Consider the following 20,844-nt stretch of genomic DNA (forward strand, 5'->3'; position numbering starts at 1 on the left):
CGCTTTGAAGTACTGCATCATCAAGCTTCGGCGTGGTGCGAGTTGTCGGGGCGGTTCAGGCGATGTTCTTGAGGTATGTTCACTTTTACACCATTGACATCTTTTGATTTTGTGTCTTTTAGGAGCGACAAAGGTTCCGCTCGCGCTCGAGGCATAGAGGCTTTGACAAGGGGGAGCCTAGTCGTGGGAGACGATCTCCTGAGGTTCGTCGACATTCTCAGTCTCAGCGGCAGCCTCGGTCTTCTCAACCTCTTCAGGAGACTTAATGGCAGCAGCCTCAGCCTTCCCAGCCATTCCAGCACTTCCAAGGTGAGTGGCAGTGACCTTCATCTTACTAGACTTCGCAGCCTGGGTTCAAGCTAATCATTACTCCTGTGGACTAGGGTTTATACTCAGTTTCGTTGTCTAGGGCGCTTCCTCCACCGGTGCCCGGCTTGTTTTCAGTTCCAGTGTCTTAGACGATTCCTCCACCGACGCTTCCTACTTCTTGGAGTCAGTCTACGCCGTTTTCCAGTTGGACGGGTCCTGCTTTGAGTTTTTCTGCTACTAGAGCTATAGGGACTAGTAGGGATACTACTCCTCGTAGCCGGATGATGGAGGGACTCTTTGGTTCACCGTGCGCTTATTCTGCAGCGGTGTGGTTTGCGCGCATAGAAAGAGTATTTTGAGTATTTCCAAGCATAAATTACAAAACATAAATTAATTAGAATTTCATATTTCAATAATAATGTCTCAGAATTTTTATAATACATTGCGCGACTGGTCTTATTCTTTGACCAATGCTGACAAAAGAGAGTTGGAATTGTTTCATGTCAGAGACTTATTAGCCTTGAGGCATATAGCAATTGAAAATGATTTTCTTAGGACAGCTGTAGGGAATATTTCAAGCATTACCCCAAACTTGAATCCCACTGTGATCATACACTAAAGCAGGGTGGCGTCGAAAGGGAAAGAAGATAGAGGAAAAGAGTCGCCAACAATTTTTAGGAACTTGTAAACCGTTCACGAGGTGAAGGTTACACCCCTTAACGATCCAGGAGATCGTCAACTGCAATAGGTCTTGAACCATGACTAGTAGTCCGGGGATGAAGGTACAAATCCAACCTAAAAGAGATTGAACCTACACTAATAATAGGGCTCTACTTTATTCTAATCGTATTTATGTGCGCTTTCTGACTAACATGCAATCAATAGGTTTACCCTAAACCTGTTTGATCTATGTTGGTTGAATATTAATGCACAAATAAAACTATTATTGGCGGTTACTTGAATTATAATCATAATTAACCCAAAATAAGATTATTAATTATCTTATATAAGCGTGATTACAAGTACAAATTCCCTTTAAACATGCATAAAAGGTGTGACCAAGCAATAAATATATAATCAAGCAACATAATAATCATAATAATTATAATCATAATAATTAAAAAAATCATGTAAAAGCATAATAATAGCAAGATCTTAGGCATGATACTAACAAGATTAATAACAAACCCTAGCATGTCACTAAATATTAAAAATCAAAGCTTTAGCCCTAACATGATACTAACAATCATAAATATTAGAAAGAATATAAAAGGCATCATACTTTTAATCATACTTAATATTAGCATTCTTTAGTTGTTACCCTAAACCTGATGCTAGGAAGATCAAAACACCTTAATATGACGCTAGGAATCATAATAACAACCTAGACGTGATTTCTACATCACAATATCAATAAAACCCATTAAAGCACTTACTTGCATACCTCGTACCTCTTTCTAATAAAAAAATACACGCGTTAGTAACTTCAAGGAAAATAATAAACCACAATTAAATTAAATAACTGAAAGAGAGTTTTGGGACCAAACCCTCAGAAATATCAAACCTTTCACGTCTAGGGCGAAGGCAACTTTGAACTTGGCTAGGTGTTTCTTTGTCTTGTGAATGCGGAATTTTGTATAAAGGGGTTGGTTAAGAAAATAGAGAGAAAGAAAGCTTTAGCTTCGAGATAGAAGAGAATTAAAGAATTTGTGATTGTAGATGATTGAAAACGGAGTTTTAGGAGGCTATTTATAGAGAAAATCAGCCAAGAAGATAAAAATACAAATCAGAGTTTTGAAGTGAAAAAACGAAGTTAGCGCCAGGCGCTAGGCGCTAATGACTGGCGTTAGGCGCTAATCGAATTTTTTACGCGTTTTCTAAGTTCAGATAAAATTTGACCATAGAGGAGGATAAAATCGTATTTTCCTTAAAAATACTCTTTTATTCTAATTAAAACTCCAAATAGTCAACAAAAGTCAATTTATCAATGCTAATTGAATTAGGAATGAAAAGAACCTTCTAGAAGAATCTAGAAGACTAAAACCATTCCTAATTGCATTAGGAATGATAAATCAATATTAAGCCCTCCTTTAGATCATTGGGCCGCATATAAGGCTCAAATCGGGCCCAGTTTAGTAATTTGGCCATAACTTCCTCATCATTAATCGGAATTAGGCTTATAATATATCGTTGGAAAGCTATTTTCAAGCCCCATCCAACTACACCATTATTGGACCCTTGACATGGACCAACCAAACTGGATTGGATTATTTCTTAAAATAGGTTTTCAAAAACAGAGAGAAAAGAAAAGAAATTAAAACTATCCGCAACACTAAACTTTCTACACTTTCACTTCATTCGATTATGATTTGACGTGAAAGGTACTCATCACCGGGTTTGGTTTTTGGGAAACACAAATTGGTGTCTTCTGAAGCCCCCACTTTGATTGATTTTGTAGAAACGCAAGTTTCGAAAACAAAAGTCAAAGTATTGATAGGGACGGAGAATGATTCAGAACGTACTGTGATCCTAAATAACTCTAGTAACACCGATACCGGTAAAGTAGCGTTAGTTAAATAGATAAAAGAGTTAAGAAACGTGTATCTTGCACCGTCAAGCACACGTCTTTGAAAGTAGCCGATTTGCTGCCGCATCGCTGTATTTCTATATTTTTGACGACCTCCTACAAGCAAGAGAATGTCGCCTGAAGACTAATACGCTTCTAACTGCCTCCAATTCCGCTATGATAGACTTCTGCAAGCTAGAGAACCCGATCGAAGACTGCTTTGTTTTAAACAACCTTCTAGCATTTTGTGACCATCTTCCGCAAGCCAGGGAACACGATCGAAGACAACTTCGCTTGAAATCACCTCCAGTTGTTTGTGACAACTCTCTGCAAGCTAGGGAACGCTGCCGAAGATATCTTCGCTTGAAGATATCCTCATCTGTTGCGATTATATTCCAAAGAAAATTACCGAAGACCTACGCTTGTCGATCTTTGAAAAGGTCGCTTGAACTTTGCTTCCGCTATGCCAGTACGTCGGCGCTTCTGCTGCTTTTGAACCTATATGTCGGTGCTTTTTGCTGAATTTTTAACATGTATGTCGGTTCCTTTTGCTGGACCATTATGAACCATTATGAACCATTTTGTTAGTTCTTTGCTATGAGAACCATAATGTCGGTGCTTTGCGATGAGCCAATGCTTAGGCGCTTTAAGCTAAGTGAGACGATCATTCATCAGGTCGATCACTTTATGTAATTCTAATCAAGCCGATTACTAAAATCATGTCAAATTGCTTAGAGGGGCTAACTAGCGTACCAAGGAACCCAAAATATATTGCAAGAGGTTGGAAAACCCGCAATGAGTGGCTGAACAATATGTCGCCGCTGATATAATGCTAGCGCCGCATAGTTGGATGTAGCGCCAGACGCTGGCACTAGCACCAGGAGCTAAACCTTATTGACTAGTGCCAAGGCCTGTCGCTTGGCGCTAGAGTCGGGTTTTCCATAAATACCCATTTCTTCTTCATTTTCGCTGCTGCTGCTCGTTTTTTTGCTCGAGAATCACTCAGAACTTTAATTTGCTCGTTCTTGCTCGTTTCTCAACCGAATTTGCTCAAATTTGTTGCAAATAAAATCTTACTCCATCCATTTTCCTGATCTGTGTAAGTTTTCTTCAAACTCACCCCGGTTTTAAAGAATTTTGCACATGTTTGTTCACGAATTTCTTGAAAATTCAAAACTTAAATTGCTTTATTCTTTTTTTTTTATCAAATTTTATGCCATGAAATTGCTTTATTATGTTTATGACAAGGAAATAATCGTGTCGTTGAGCGACTACACCTAAGTCAAATTAATTTATAACGCTCTACCAACCTAATACGTGTATAGGGTAAATAGAGGGGTCGAACCACAGGGAGACATGCATAAACACCGCATTCACTACTTAAGACTTTAAGCTATCTCGGGACAAGAAGTATGAATAACTAAGAGATTAAACTAAGGATTAAGAATGATTAAAGATCAATATAACTAAACACCAAGGGAAGTGGGTGGATGTAGATGTCACTTGATCATGCAATAACACAGAAGCAAAGCAATGGTAAACTAAGCATGCAAGAATATCGAAATAAAGCTCGATCTAACCGCCTTCCGGGGTTAATCGATTCCTCCTAACATAGCCTCTATGCTTCCACATTAGAACCATATATTAGAAGGTGCAAACAAAGAATTATCGATATTAATGAATCTTAACTAAGTCAACTTCCGTTACTTGTTAATAAAGACTCATCTTTGATCAACTAACAATGTGCACTTACAAGAAAGACCAAAGAATATCAAGCATACAAAGACTTTAATCACCATTAACATAACCCCAACATCATAAGCATGAATCAATTAACAACTACACCATCCCCACACCCTTGGCTAGGTGACTACTCACAAATCATATTGAAGACAATATCAATCATCAATTCAATACGCATCAACATGATCAATAAGCAAAGAAGGAAAATCAAAATAAGCAAACAAAACTAGATACAAAAGTAAAGAAAGAGAGTAAGAGATTGCTCATTAATTGAAGATGAAGATTTACAAAGATTCAATCAAGCTCCTTCTTCAATATCCAAGTTCATCAATAGAAATCCACACTTTCCCTCTCTACTAATGAAGTTTCTCTCTCTAGATTAAGCTAAAAATGTAGAAAAAAAAAAAACTCAGTTCATCCCCCAAAACGTTCTAAAAAAGGGGCTTATATAGTCCGTACAGAGTCAGCTGACAAAAGGAGAGGTCCGACCAAACAAATGGGAAGGTTCGGCCGGACTACAGGGTAGGTTCGGCCGAACCATGGGTAGGTTCGGTCGAACCTCCCTGATCCTGGTCTGGTCGAACTCCTGCGGTTCGGCCACTCCTGCAAAACTGCCGATTTTCATCTTGCCCCTGCCTCGAAGTTCGGCCGAACCACTGAGCAGGTTCGGCCACACCTTGGTTCGGCCACACCATCAGGAGGTTCGGCCGAACCTCTTCTGAATCATGCTTCCTCTAGCCTCCTTTGAGCTTAGCTTCCTCCTCTTGAAAATCTCGATGGTTCCTACAAAGCATAAGCATGAAAAGCACAGTAAGAACAAAGCGGGAAGACTAAGAAAAGGGAGGATAAAGGAGAAAGAAAAGAGAAAGCAAAACTAAGTAAAAATGCTTAGAAAGAGGGCCAAACAAGTGCAAACGAGGGGAGAATCCTTAGAGAAAAAGGATAAAAGAGTGGCATAAATGCCACTCATCAAAATCCCCCACACTTGCCTTTTGCTTGTCCTCAAGCAAGGAATACTAAAACAAAAAGACAACACACACAACAAGCATAATATGACAAGGGTTAAGAAAATCAATCAAGTTTCACGATGGGAAATGCTCCAAATGGACTCTAACATAGGGACATGAATCAAATAATGCTTACTTTTCTCAACTCAAAGAGGGGGAACACGTTCTAAGATGCTCATGGTTGAGAGAGACAAACCTAAGCTAAGCGTAGAGAACTAATGATTTCATCCTCTGCCCTAGCTCCAACCAAGACGGTCCGCGTTCTCTCCACTAGCTTCAAATCATCCCCAAGTTAGCTCCTCATGGTTCCTCGAGGGAACCGGAAAAAGAATTCATTGTGGAGTCATGAGGTTATCCAGACATCTCAACTATGCACACTCTTTCCATAGGGTTGAAATTTATCTCCCTCCACCGTTCTCTGACCGCACTTCTCCAAGTCCAAGGGTTTTAACTTGGGTTGTAATGTCATGGCTAAGGGTTAAGGTTAGGAATTAATTTGAAAATTTTTGGTGGCAAATCCTAAGTGAAGCAAAAGAGTGGCCATCTCTCAAGAACCACCTAAGAATTGAACCTAAATTCAAATTACAACCTTCAATACAAAATTTCATAACATTACTTCATTTCTCTCATCATTTCCTCTTCCTCTTCCTTCCCCCTTTTTTTTTTGAACTTCATACGTTGCATCCTTCCTCACAAACTTTTTGCAAATATTTTCTTTCATGAATAACTTTCAAAATCTCACTTGAACCAATATTCACAACTTTCTTGCCCTAAAACCAACACTCTCGAATTCGTACCTCAAAAACCAATGCTTCACTAACTACAAGGGTTGGTAGAACATAGGCCGATAGGTTTGTAATATGGCTAGATCAAGAAAGGGGAATGAGGCCCAAGTTGGTTAGCAAGTGGGTGGATGTAAAAATGAATACCAAATTTGTAACAAAACACAAAGAAAACAAATAAAAATGAGAAGAAATGCCCTCTTCCTCCTTTAAAGTTGTTTGGTCACGATCTCGGGAGCTAACTACCAACACAAAGATTAAGACATGCATAGTTAAGGATCCAAAACGCCGCTCACAAGAGTGATGAAGGCTAGAACAAATGACGCTCACACGGGATAAAAATAAGCAAATACCAACCAAGGGAATCCTATTCACTACGGAGAGCAACACCATCTTACCACTTTCCCGTGAACTAAGGGGTTCAAACGTCATCAAGAGTTCTAAACCGGGCTACCTTAGCTTACAATGTGTCTAATTCAACCTTAAGAATTCTTAAACTGTGTAAACCCTCATCAACTAGGAAGGTAAGCATTCAAAGCCATGTCATCAAAAAGGCACATAAATTCTTGAATCCAAATGAATGAGCAAATCCACATCAAAAGTGTCTCAACTTGTCTTAGTCATGCTCGTTACACAAGAGAGAACAAGAAAAACACACAAAAGGGAGGAAGAAATTAAAAAGGTTCATAATCGAGGCATGTAAATCAAATAAATCCCAATCGACATACAAGTGATCGTTGATATCAACATCAACGATCCCAGGTTCCTTGGAACCAAAATCAATCAACCTCGAACCATTCAACTCTTCCTAAACTAGACCTAAACTAAGCACTCAAAGAAAAAAAGGAAAAGAAAGAGAGGAAAGGTCTCACCGAATGCCGCTTGAAATATAAGACAAGGTAAAATATCCAATCTCACCAAGGGAGCTAGTGTTGCTCCTTAACGTCCTACATCTCCGCTTCAAGCTTCAATAAAGGTGAGCCAAACAAAAGAAACTACAACAAAACAAGAAAAGGTTAGAAAACAAAGAAAAAGACTAAAGAATCAAACAAAAAGAAGAAAAATTAATAAAAAGCTATCTACAAAGTTTGGATTAAGGGGATTTGGAGTTTCGGGAAATTTGGATTTTTTTTTTCTTTTCGGGAGCATCTCCACCTACAAAGACTCGGGGATCATCAAAGAAAATCATCATAAATCAGCAAAAATAACCATAAAACATCATCATCATCATCACATCAATAATCATAAAACATCACCATCTCATCACATCACCATCACAACATCACCAACATCATCACCACCGCCACAACGCCACAACAATACCACAAAGCCACTATCCTCACTATCCTCCTCATGTGCAAGCAACTACCCTACCACTCTACCTTCTTATGTACACTTCAACCAACCAAAAGGACATCCTCCCCCACGCTATTCCTTTGCTCGTCCCGAGCAAAAGTGACAAGTGAGAAGATCGGGGGGAAAGGGAAGATTTCCCACAGCATCACTGGTTATCATCTCCTCGCCCCCTAGGTTGAGGGGGGTTGTTAGGATCAAACCCGGGAGTATCCATGAAAGGGTGGAAGGGTTGGTTAAAGTGCTCATAGGGCCACCCTTGGGCACCCCAACCACCATCAAAAGGAGCGGGGGTGGATGCGGAAGCCGGGTCATAAGCCGGATCACACCCACCCGGACGATAGGGGTCGTATGGGGGGGTGCCAACGCGTTGGGTAGGGTCGATGGGACCTTCCCAATAGGCGTAGCAAGGGGGGGTGGGGTTTTGAGGATCATAGGGTCCCCAATGATTGACCGGACCCTCTTGAGGAGGGTGGTAAGGGTAGTTCACATAGGGCGCTTGAATGCCCGCTTGCACAAGATTGTCATAATTTGTCCTCGCGTAGTACCCCCATTGCTCAATGGAAGCTTGATTGTCTCGACGAATATCATCGAGGGTACTACGAAGGGCATTGAAATCAAAAGGAGGAAAGGAAGAAGAAGAAGATGCCTCACCTCCCCCGCTAAGGGGGGGATTGATTTGCTCTTGATGGAGGACCGGTGGAGGTTGAGGAGCTCCACCCCGGGCTCTAGTTCGCCTCAGCTCATTGGGGATGATTTGCTGAGGGATCTTCCATTTGAGAGGAGCGGAGTGGTCCACCGTAGTGAGGTCGGGGTCCGGGAGGATACACCATTCGATCTCCCTATCGACCAGGAGGATAAAACGACGCTTGCTAGTAGTGAAATTGAGGAAGCGGCTGTGACGGAGGGCGCTTATGGATAGAGCATAGGGAGGGAATTCAATTTGGTCCTTGTATGCTCCACCCTTCAAAGAGAGAGCAATGATAGTAATCATGCCACCCATAAATATCTCATCACCTAGACGGTTGTCCCTAGTATCCAAGAGCCGTTGGATAAAGGTGGAGGAACATTAGAATTTTAGCCGTTGAGGATTGTCGGCCAAGAATAGGCAAGCGACCTCGTCTTTTACCATGGAGCCGAGGTTGGCTTTGAAGAACACGGCGTATTGTAGAAGCCGTACAAAATACCTCAAGGCTAAATGGATGATGTTGTTGACCTTTGAGGTATTAGTTTGGAACCTATCCTTGTTTGTGATGCTCCTCCACCACTCTTGCTCGTTGTAAGGAATGCGATGGGAGGAGGTCATTTCAGACGGGTGATCAAGGCCAGTGGCGTGCCAAAAGAAGATCTCATTTAGATCACTCTCCGTTAGAGAGTGATCCTCGTTGAACATCCTAAAGTGTATAATGAGTTGAGGATCCTCATCGACATCTTCCGGCTCAAAAACTTCCTTGCGGAGGGAGGCAAGGAATTCCAAGGTCACACGCTCGTAAGTATGAGCGTGGAGGTGGATAAAGTCGCCCCAACCAAAGTTTTGAGCCAACCTAGTCACCTCATCCAATATTCCCAGCTTCCTCAAAGTTTGAGGGCAAAAGAACCTTGTGGACCTAATCGGACGCTTGATGAGTGATGCATATATAGGCCAAAATTGCTCGTCCGGAGCAATAATGCCATGATCGTTGATGCCGGGAGGAGGTGGGAATTGCGTTGCTGAGGATTCTCCCACCCTCTTCCTCTTTGACTTTCCTTTTCCCTTGCCGAACATCGTGGTTCTACAAATTCACCAAGAGCATATCATTAGAACAAATTGATAGGAAATGACATAAGAAGCCAAGTACTTAACCAAGGTAAAAGTGTATGCTTGAGAGTATACAATTCAAGGCACGCATGAATACATTTTGACCAAGGTTTGAATAAGGATTCCTATGTCATTCCTAAATTAGTCCTAACAAGGTCTAAGGGAAATTTGGCATGATGTCCCCTTATTTTCATGATATCCAATCATCAAACCATCAAAATCAAGCCAAAACCATGAATAACAATCTCCAATAACATCCAACTCATGCGTTTCTCAATCATAAAATGGTAACATGAATACCCTAGTATGAAATCAACACTCAATTACATTGAGATCAAAATAAAACCAAGATAAACATGCATAATCATCATAAGAACATGTTCTACTATGAACAACCAATCAATTGCAACAAGTCAATCCAAAGAACCACATGAAATAAACAAGTCATTACTAATAATTTCAAGAATACCATAATTCACACTTAAATATGTAAAACATGGTAAAACTATAAGAAATTAAAGAAATAAACTTGCAAAAGCTATAACAAACATACCACAATTGATTGGAAGGAAGTAAAAACCCAAAAACACCGAAGCACTTAAACCCTTGAAATTGGGGAAAATGGAAAGATGGGTTTGTTTGGTAGGAATTTTTGGTAGAGATTGCAAAAGTTGAGTGAAGGATGGAAAATAAGTGAGAAAGGATGAAGATTGGAGTGATTTTGATGGAGATTTGAGGTTGTAAGGGGAGGTGCAATGGAGGTTTAGAGTGAGAAGGAGAAGAATGGGGTAGGTGACAAATATGGAAGTGATATTCACGAAAATGCAGCAAAATAGAAAACATGGCAGCATTTTTTTTTCGATTCTGAAGATAGGTTCGGCCGAACCGAGGGTATGTTCGGTCGAACCACAACAACAGTTCGGCCGAACTCCCCTTTGGTTCGGTCGAACCATTGCCAAAACTCTAGTTTTTAAAATCCGGGCAGAAAGTTCCAGCAAAATCGCAAAAAGAGAGGAGTGACCGAACCCAGAGAAGTTCGGCCGCACTACGAATTAAGTTCGGTCGAACCATACTTGGGTTCGGTCGAACCTATGCTGGAACTGCAAATTTTCAGATTCTGGCAGAAAGTTGCTGGAAATTTCTAAAAATTAAGGAGTGACCGAACCAGGGAAGTTCGGCCGCACTACAGTATAAGTTCGGTCGAACCTCCCATGGGTTTGGTCGAACCTTCTGCCAGAAGTCAATATTTTTGTTTTTGGCAGAATGTTGCCATAAATCCTTGAAATTGCTACAGTGGCCGAACATGAAGTGGTTCGGCCAAACTTCCATAAAGAATCACGCAAGTAAAAATAGTCCTTTAACACACATCTAAACACATTACAATCATGCTAGATGCAAAGTATATCTAAAGCCCAAGCACAATCAAAACCCAAAAATCCAAACAATCCAAAGTCGTAGATGGAAAAATAGAAGCAACATTAAAAGAAAAAGTATAAAAGGGTTAGAAACTCGGGTTGCCTCCCGGAAGCGCATTTGGTTAACGTCGTTAGCTCGACGTTCCTTGAGTTGATCAAGGAGGGTCGAATTGACGATGCACATCAAGAAGTGTCACAGAAACTGGTTCATCACTTGGGAATCCTTCATGATAGGGCTTGAGACGGTGACCGTTGACTTTGAAAGGGGAGTGGCCGTCTTGGGAAATTTCGTAGGCTCCATAAGGAAACACTTCCGTGACAATGTACGACCCACTCCATCTTGACCTAAGTTTGCCCGGGAAAAGCTTCAAGCGGGAGTTGAATAGGAGGACTTTTTGGCCTTTGACGAATTCCTTCTTGACAATTTGAGCATCGTGCCAAGCCTTAGTCCGCGCCTTATACATGCTTGCGCTATCGTAGGCATTCATCCTCAACTCCTCTAACTCATGTAGCTCTAGAAGCCTTTGCTCACCCGCACTATGGAGATCAAAGTTGATTTGCTTGATTGCCCAATGCGTTCGATGCTCCATCTCCACGGGCAAATGACAATTTTTCCCATAGACAAGCTTGTAGGGAGTGGTCCCTATTGGAGTTTTGAAGGCGGTCCTATAAGCCCATAGTGAATCAATAAGTTTGGAGGACCAATCCTTCCTTGTCCTAGCAACCGTCTTCTCCAAAATCACCTTGAGCTCTCTATTGGTGACCTCCGCTTGGCCACTCGTTTGAGGGTGGTATGCAAGCCCTCGCTTGTGAGAAACCCCATATTTATCAAGTAGTCGAACGAAGGTGTGGTGCTTGAAATGCGATCCCCCATCACTAATTATTGCTCTTGGGACACCAAATCTCGGGAAGATCACCTTTTTGAAAAGGTTGACCACCACCTTAGAGTAATTCGTTGGAGAAGCCACGGCCTCCGCCCACTTAGACACATAGTCAACGGCGACCAAAATATACTTGTTCCCATGTGAAGAAATGAAAGGGCCCATAAAGTCTATAGCCCACACATCAAAAACTTCAAGCTCAAGGATGGGATTTTGCGGCATTTCATCCCTTCTAGAAATATTCCCCATCCGTTGACATCTATCACAAGTTTTGACAAATATCCACGCATCCTTAAATAGAGAAGGCCAAAAGAGCATAGATTGAAGGACCTTTGAGGCGGTCTTTTGAGCACTCATATGCCCACCACAAGGAGAAGAGTGGCACATATGGAGAACACTTTGAACCTCGTCGTTGGGGACGCATCTCCTCAACAAACCATCGACCCCTCTTTTCAATAAAATGGGATCATCCCAAATGTATCTCTTGGCCTCGTGCTTGAATTTTCGACGTTGTTGTGAAGTGAAATCTGGTGGTATGGCACTACAAGCTAAGTAATTCACAATATCCGCATACCAAGGCTCCGATTTCACTTCAAGGACATAAAGCACATCATCTCTTAGAGCGTCCTCTATTGGCAAGCCGTCATCTTCAAACCTTGCATCGCCCAACCTTGAGAGGTGATCCGCCACCACATTCTCGGCTCCCTTCTTGTCTCTCATCTCATAATCGAAGTCTTGGAGGACTAAAACCCATCTCAACAACCTTGGTTTAGCTTCCTTCTTCCCTATCAAATATTTGAGAGCCGAGTGGTCGGTATACACAATTGTCTTAGAACCAATGAGGTAGGTTCTAAACTTCTCGAATGAATGGATAACCGCTAGGAACTCCTTCTCGGTAGTTGTATAGTTTCGTTGGGCATCATTGAGAGTTTTAGACAAATAATGTATGACATGAAGGTTCCCATTCTTTCGTTGTCCAAGAACCGATCCAATGGCCTCGTCGCTTGCATCGCACATGAGCTCGAATGAAAGAGACCAATCCGGGCCTTGGACAATAGGAGCGGTGCAAAGGGCTTCTTTCAACCTACAAAATGACTTTTGACAAGCATCATCAAACACAAACTCCTTATCTTGTTGCAACAAGGATGTGAGAGGCTTAGCGATCATTGAAAAATCTTTAATAAAGCGCCGATAGAACCCGGCATGGCCAAGAAAAGACCTCACTTCCCTCACGTTGGTGGGGGGAGGAAGTTTTTCGATTACCTCAACCTTGGCTCTATCAACCTCAATGCCGGCATGGGAAATTTTGTGCCCAAGAACAATCCCACTTTCGACCATAAAGTGGCACTTTTCCCAATTCAACACGAGGTTAGCCCTCTCACACCTTTCTAAGCAACGAGATAAATTAGATAGACAATCTTCATAGGTGGCTCCTCCAACGGAGAAGTCATCCATGAAGACTTCTATCTCATCCTCAATCATATCACTAAAAATGGACATCATGCAACGTTGGAATGTTGCGGGGGCATTACAAAGCCCGAAAGGCATCCTACGATACGCATAAGTACCGTAGGGGCATGTGAAAGTTGTCTTCTCTTGATCCTTAGGGTCAATTGGGATTTGGAAAAATCCCGAGTAACCATCAAGGAAACAATAGAAGGAATGCTTTGTAAGCCTTTTTAACATTTGATCAATGAACGGTAGTGGAAAATGATCTTTGCATGTACTTGTGTTAAGTTGGCGATAGTCAATACACATGCGCCAACCGGTAACAAGTCTAGTGGGTACTAGTTGATCATGATCATTTTTCACTACCGTCATGCCCCCTTTCTTAGGCACAACTTGCACGGGAGATACCCAATCACTATGAGCAATTGGGTAAATAATTCCCGCATCAAGAAGCTTAGCCACTTCTTTCCGTACAACCTCTTGCATGGAAGGGTTAAGCTTTCTTTGCCTTTGCCTGACGGGTTTGGCATCTCCCTCTAGATCAATTTTGTGCATACATAAAGATGGACTTATACCCTTGATATCATCAATAGTATAACCCAAAGCTTTTTTATGATTTCTCAAAACATTGATCAAGAGGGAGGTTTGCTCCTCCGTTAGATTAGAATTTACAATCACGGGGAAAGACTCGTTGGGACCAAGAAATGCATACCTCAAGCCCAAAGGTAGAGGTTTCAAGTCTACCTTTGGTGCTCCCTTACCATTGGGACTCTCTTCTCTTTCTTCAACTTGAAAGAGGTCGTGAATGTAAGGAGCCTCTTCTTCCATGCTCGCGCCTTTGCACTCCTTGCTTTCCTCAAGCAAATCCTCATAGAATTGTATGTCTTCTTTGTGAGTACCTATCTTTGATTCATTAAACAACACACTTTCAAGGGGATCATTAGTGGCATGCAAGTGGGAGCGAGAAAATTCATCAAGAACCGTATCAAGAATATCTACCCTAAAGCATTCACCACTTGAGGAGGGTTGTTGCATGACATTGTTCAAATCAAACTCAATAGAATCATTGTCAATTTTCAAGGATATCTTCCCCTCCTTCACATCGATGATAGCTCTAGAAGTGGCTAGAAATGGCCTACCCAAAATTATAGGAATCCTCTCATCCTCATCCATTTCTAGCACATAGAAATCCACGGGGAATGTGAACTTTCCTACCCTAAGAGGAATGTCCTCAACTTTGCCCATGGGGAACTTAACGGAACGGTCCGCTAGTTGGAGAGTAATGTTAGTGGGAGAGAGGGTTCCTACACTAAGCTTTTGGTAGACGGAATAGGGCATGAGACTCACACTTGCTCCTAAATCACACAAGGCTTTATCAAATTCAATGCCATTGATAGAGCAAGGGATGGAAAAGTTACCCAGATCTTTCAATTTGGTAGGTAGTTTGTTGGAAAGAATTGCACTACAATTGTCGGTTAAACTCACCGTCTCACACTCCCTTCTTCCACTCAAAAGATCTTTCAAAAATTTGGAATAGTGGGGCATTTGCTTCATAGCATCAACAAAAGGGACGGAGATATGCAAATTCTTAATGACTTCCAAAAACTTCCCAAATTGGGCATCAAGTTTAGCTCTCACAAATCGTTGTGGAAAGGGTAGCTTCTCCTCTCTAAGTTGGCGATTTAGGGGCAAGGGGGTGACTTCTTTTTCCTTGAGCACCTCAACCTGTTTTTCTTTTTCAACACTCAATGGCTCATTGGGTTTTTCACCCTCATTCTCTAACTCCGCCTCTTCTTGGGGTTCTTCCTCAATTAAAGGGTCACTCCCTACTACCTTCCCACTCCTTGTTGTCACGGCATACAAAGGTTTTGGGTTGACTCCTTGACTTGGGATGTGAGAAGAAGAAGGATAAGAAGAAGAAGGGGACGAATTAGATGCAAGTTGAGCAATTTGAGTCTCAAGCATTTTCATATGAGCATTGGTTCGTTTTTGAGCCTCTTCATGTTTCTTTTGATCCTCCTCACGCATTTTTAAAAGAGCATCTAATTTAGCCATTACGGGATCTATTGGAGGGGCTTCAATTTGAAGAGGTTGTTGAGGTGGAGGAAGTTGGGGTTGATGGAAACCTGGAGGCCTATTAGTTTGGGCATAGTTAGAAACAAATTGGCCCCTATTGCCTCCGGTGCCTTGGTTAGGAACATTGATTTGTTGATTGTTTCCCATGTTACCTTGGTCACCAAAATTTTGATTTTGATGGTCTTGGTATCGGGGATTAGGTTGTTGGTTTTGATTACCATACCCTCTTTGGTTAGAGTAGCCTCTTCCATTGAAATTGGAAGGGCCTCCCCCACCATGGTATTGGTTATCATAATCACCACCATTTTGGTTCCAACCACGGTTTCCACCTTGATTCCAATTCCCCATTTGATTGGAGTTTGGCCTTAAGTTTCCTACATTTCCCATTCTAGGAGCAAAATTCATAGCATTGACATTTTCCATATTACTATCATGTTCATGGGAAGGGGGTTGAACTTCACAAGCATAGACATAGTGAGAGGTATCATGATCATAGGTTTCACAATTAGAACAAAACATGCACCCTTGGGGCATTGTATTGTAAGAAGAGGGGGAGGAAGTATCCATACCATTGCCTCCCTTGGTTGAAGGGGAGATATTACCATGAGGGTTGGACCTTTCTTTCATCAATTCATCCATTTGCTTGGTCATTTTGGAGATTTGGGTAGAAAGGCTGTTGATTGCGTTGGCTTGCTCCAATGCATAAACGCCCTTGCTAGAAGTAGCATCCCTTTCTCCTTCGTACCAATCATCATAGTGCTTTGCGGCTTCCTCTATAATACACTCCACTTCATGCTCTCCTTTGTTCATAATTGGACCACCGGCCGCGGCGTCTAGGCTTGTTCTTCCTTCAGGTGTGAGACCTCCATAGAAAGTGTGAATGAGTTGATACTTGGGTATCCCATGGTGTGGGCATTGACGTTGAAGCTCTTTGTATCGTTCCCATGCCGCACTTAGAGACTCACCACTCTTTTGGCGAAAACCTTGAATCAAAGACCGAGCCTCGGCGGTCTTCCTATGGTTATAAAACCTCCTCAAGAAAGCCGTAGTCACTTGGTCCCATGTCGTGAGAGAATTAGGGGGCACCTCCTTCTCTAGCCATTCTAGACCTCTCCCAATTAGCGAAAATGGAAACATTTTGAGGCGAATATATTCTTGAGTCACTCCATTGGCCTTTATTGTGTCACAATATTTCTCAAACTCTTTTAGGTGCTCATGAGGACTCTCAAACTTTCCACCCGAGAATTGTTTCCTCTCAATCAAGGCAATCAAATTAGGCTTGATCTCGAAATTGTTGGCTTGAGTAGTAGGAGTTAAGATCCCACTTTGCGCTCTAAAAGCTTCGGGGGCCCCAAGACGACTCAAAGGCGTATTCTCTCCCATTTTAGAACCTTCTTTACTTCCAAACTTATAGGTTGAGAAAGGGTTGATTTCTGAATTCGAAGATGATTTAGGGCTATCTAATTCTTCACTTGAGGGCGAAGAGGGTGGAGTATCTTCTAATTCTCTTACTCCTCTCCTTGGAGTGCGGGAATTTCTACTCCTTGCTCTTGCTTCTCTTCGAAGTAGGGACAAAGACCTCTCTAGCTCTGGATCGATGGGAATTAAAGATCTTGAGCGGGTTCGTCCTCTGGTCATACAACAAAGCTAAGAAGAACGTAAGCACTGACAAGTAACAAAAGTAGCAAACACTAACAAATAAAGGTGAGATAGTCTTAAACAAGCAATGAAATAACAATGGAAACCGTCTCCCCGGCAATGGCGCCAATTTGACAAGGAAATAATCGTGTCGTTAAGCGACTACACCTAAGTCAAATTAATTTATAACGCTCTACCAACCTAATACGTGTATAGGGTAAATAGAGGGGTCGAACCACAGGGAGACATGCATAAACACCGCATTCACTACTTAAGACTTTAAGCTATCTCGAGACAAGAAGTATGAATAACTAAGAGATTAAACTAAGGATTAAGAATGATTTAAGATCAATATAACTAAACACCAAGGGAAGTGGGTGGATGTAGATGTCACTTGATCATGCAATAACACAGAAGCAAAGCAATGGTAAACTAAGCATGCAAGAATATCGAAATAAAGCTCGATCTAACCGCCTTCCGGGGTTAATCGATTCCTCCTAACATAGCCTCTATGCTTCCACATTAGAACCATATATTAGAAGGTGCAAACAAAGAATTATCGATATTAATGAATCTCAACTAAGTCAACTTCCATTACTTGTTAGTAAAGACTCATCTTTGATCAACTAACAATGTGCACTTACAAGAAAGACCAAAGAATATCAAGCATACAAAGACTTTAATCACCATTAACATAACCCCAACATCATAAGCATGAATCAATTAACAACTACACCATCCCCACACCCTTGGCTAGGTGACTACTCACAAATCATATTGAAGACAATATCAATCATCAAATCAATAAGCATCAACATGATCAATAAGCAAAGAAGGAAAATCAAAATAAGCAAACAAAACTAGATACAAAAGTAAAGAAAGAGAGTAAGAGATTGCTCATTAATTGAAGATGAAGATTTACAAAGATTCAATCAAGCTCCTTCTTCAATATCCAAGTTCATCAATAGAAATCCACACTTTCCCTCTCTACTAATGAAGTTTCTCTCTCTAGATTAAGCTAAAAATGTAGAAAAAAAAAAAAAACTCAGTTCATCCCCCAAAACGTTCTAAAAAAAGGGCTTATATAGTCCGTACAGAGTCAGCTGACAAAAGGAGAGGTCCGACCGAACAAATGGGAAGGTTCGGCCGGACTACAAGGTAGGTTCGGCCGAACCATGGGTAGGTTCGGTCGAACCTCCCTGATCCTGGTCTGGTCGAACTCCTGCGGTTCGGCCACTCCTGCAAAACTGCCGATTTTCATCTTGCCCCTGCCTCGAAGTTCGGCCGAACCACTGAGCAGGTTCGGCCACACCTTGGTTCGGCCACACCTTGGTTCGGCCACACCATCAGGAGGTTCGGCCGAACCTCTTCTGAATCATGCTTCCTCTAGCCTCCTTTGAGCTTAGCTTCCTCCTCTTGAAAATCTCGATGGTTCCTACAAAGCATAAGCATGAAAAGCACAGTAAGAACAAAGCGGGAAGACTAAGAAAAGGGAGGATAAAGGAGAAAGAAAAGAGAAAGCAAAAGTAAGTAAAAATACTTAGAAAGAGGGCCAAACAAGTGCAAACGAGGGGAGAATCCTTAGAGAAAAAGGATAAAAGAGTGGCATAAATGCCACTCATCAGTTTATATATTGCATTGGGAGTAATTTGAGACTTGTTTGACTCAATTTTGTGAATAAACGAACAAATCACCATTGTTGGACCTCTTTAGGTCGGGAAGACAATGTGGCTTGTTCTTGACGTTTTTACTAGAAATTCTTGTCCAATTTGTCACAATAATTACTATAGTATTGCAAGAAATTGTTTGAATGCTTGAAAAATTCCGTATATTCTCAATTTGAATTTGTGCTCTATTTTAGTACTACGTACTCTGTTTTTGCGAACATAGTATCATGCGGCTACGCGAACCTTAGATACTATAGAACTTTAATTTATGATGATTATGCAAAATGTAGCATGGCTAGAAATCGAGGTTCAGGTTCACGTTCCCGAGACGTTTGACGGGAGCACGAGCCCGTAGAGGACGACGCCGACCCGTCCACTTCTCTCGGCCGACACCCTGAGTGGGATGAGCGGCCTCTGTACTTCTCTCCCGTCCACCATATTTCTGAGAGGGTGCGACGGGAAATCTCGATTGGTAGGACGCGCTGCCATGGTTCAGTTTGCGACATCTTGGGCGACCTGTACAAGATGTACATCAGCAACGACGGAGAGGTGAGACATCTCTGGGAGTCTTGCGGACTAGATGCTCTTTAAGAGACCTTAGAAGCTATGATTGCCAATAGCGGGGGTCACCACGTGGTTCGTGCTCTGGTGGAGTTCTTTTGGGACCCCACCAACACTTTCCACTTTCATTGGGGTGAGATGATGGTCACCTCGACCGACTCTAGTCTTATTACGGGACTGGAGTTTAGCTCTGTTGCGCTGCCGTTTGACAACGAGATCAGCGTGTTTTCCCCTGAGGTCGAGGAGCTATTGGGTCCGATTGCTGTTCGGGCTCGTACTAAGGTAGAGTCGACCAAGTTCAGTGCTGAGGTAGAGTCGACCTAGTTAAGTGCGACCACCCGAGAGCAGCAGGTGTGCATCTTTGTACTTATCTTGCTGTCAGGGACGTTCTCCCCTGACAAGGGTAGTAGAGTGCTGCTTTACTACCTGCCTGCAGTCCGTGATCTACACTTGATCGGGACATACTGGCAAGGGTAGTAGAGTGCTGCTTTACTACCTGCCTGCAGTCCGTGATCTACACTTCATCGGGACTTATGACTGGGCCAGCTTGGTCTATGCTTACTTCATCCGAGCGTTACGAGACTCGTGTCGACACCGGTCCTTCACGGGGAACGTCGCTCTATCCGGCTTTTGGAGGGTCGTAGAGGTATACTTTATCTCCCTTTAAAGTTTAGGTCTAAGCTTTGATTAGCACTTGCTGATAATTTTTGCCTTTTGTAGATCTGGTTCTACATGTACTTTCCCTCAGTTGCGCTGGCGAGACCGTCGCCGCGCAGGTTTCCAGTGAGTGCTTCCTGGGGAAGCTGCCGCACTATGATGTCCACTGCTTATGTCCAAGATTAGATCATCTCAGTATGGTTCTTTATATATTTGAACACTTTGCATTACCTTCGATAGATTCTTATATGATAGGCATTCTTTGCAGTAGCCTGACGTGTTGTACCGGCCGTGGGTCAGCTTAGTTATCCCTAGGTTAGCCACGCAGTACACTGCTGAGCATCGCTATTTCTTGGGGACATATGGAGCGATCGCGTATCTTGGAGAGAGGGTTGCTATTCAGCATTCCTCGGACACTTTCGTTGTTCTTGCTCCTCCCCTGAATCACATGTTCAACGCCGCGAGGTTGGTGAGCATGTCCGAGAGAGCTGGTACCCCTTGCAAATCTTATACTATCCCTGGGCGGTGCTATGAGGAGGAGCCGCTGCCGTTGTTAGCTCTAGTCCCTGTATTGGGTGAGGAGGTGGCGGTATGATTTCCAGCTTTTAACTTTCGTTAAGTAGCCCCCAAGTGACATTTTACTGACTTTGATTTACTTTTGTCAGGCTGATCCTACTGAGTTCGTGCCACCTCGTATGTCCATTCATTATCAGGGGACATACGGGCCGATTGAGGAGATGATTACTCCAACTCCTGAGGGTGAGCGCTTCGTGGAGCGGTCGATCCCTCGTCACCAGACTCGGGTAAGCTTATTTATTTGCAGGTAGTGTCCATATATGTTAAGCATCATTACTGACTTTATTTTCTGGACAGTTCTCGCGCGAGGTGGTCACCGCGATGGCACGGTGCATAGACGCCTTCCGGAGCTAACACGTTCGAATG

The 20,844-nt window shown here is 42.4% G+C and overlaps 1 non-coding gene across 1 annotated transcript; it reads left to right on the forward strand.

Annotated features, from left to right (window-relative positions):
• The first annotated feature begins 16,277 nt into the window (after nucleotides 1-16,277).
• LOC145633482 (small nucleolar RNA R71) lies at nucleotides 16,278-16,383 on the forward strand. The gene has a single exon (XR_014112806.1). It is a non-coding gene; the product is annotated as a small nucleolar RNA R71 (small nucleolar RNA).
• The last annotated feature ends 4,461 nt before the right edge of the window (nucleotides 16,384-20,844 follow it).

This window comes from Chenopodium album, chromosome 5 (genome assembly GCF_948465745.1).
Source record: "Chenopodium album chromosome 5, dcCheAlbu1.1, whole genome shotgun sequence".
NCBI lineage: Eukaryota > Viridiplantae > Streptophyta > Magnoliopsida > Caryophyllales > Amaranthaceae > Chenopodium > Chenopodium album.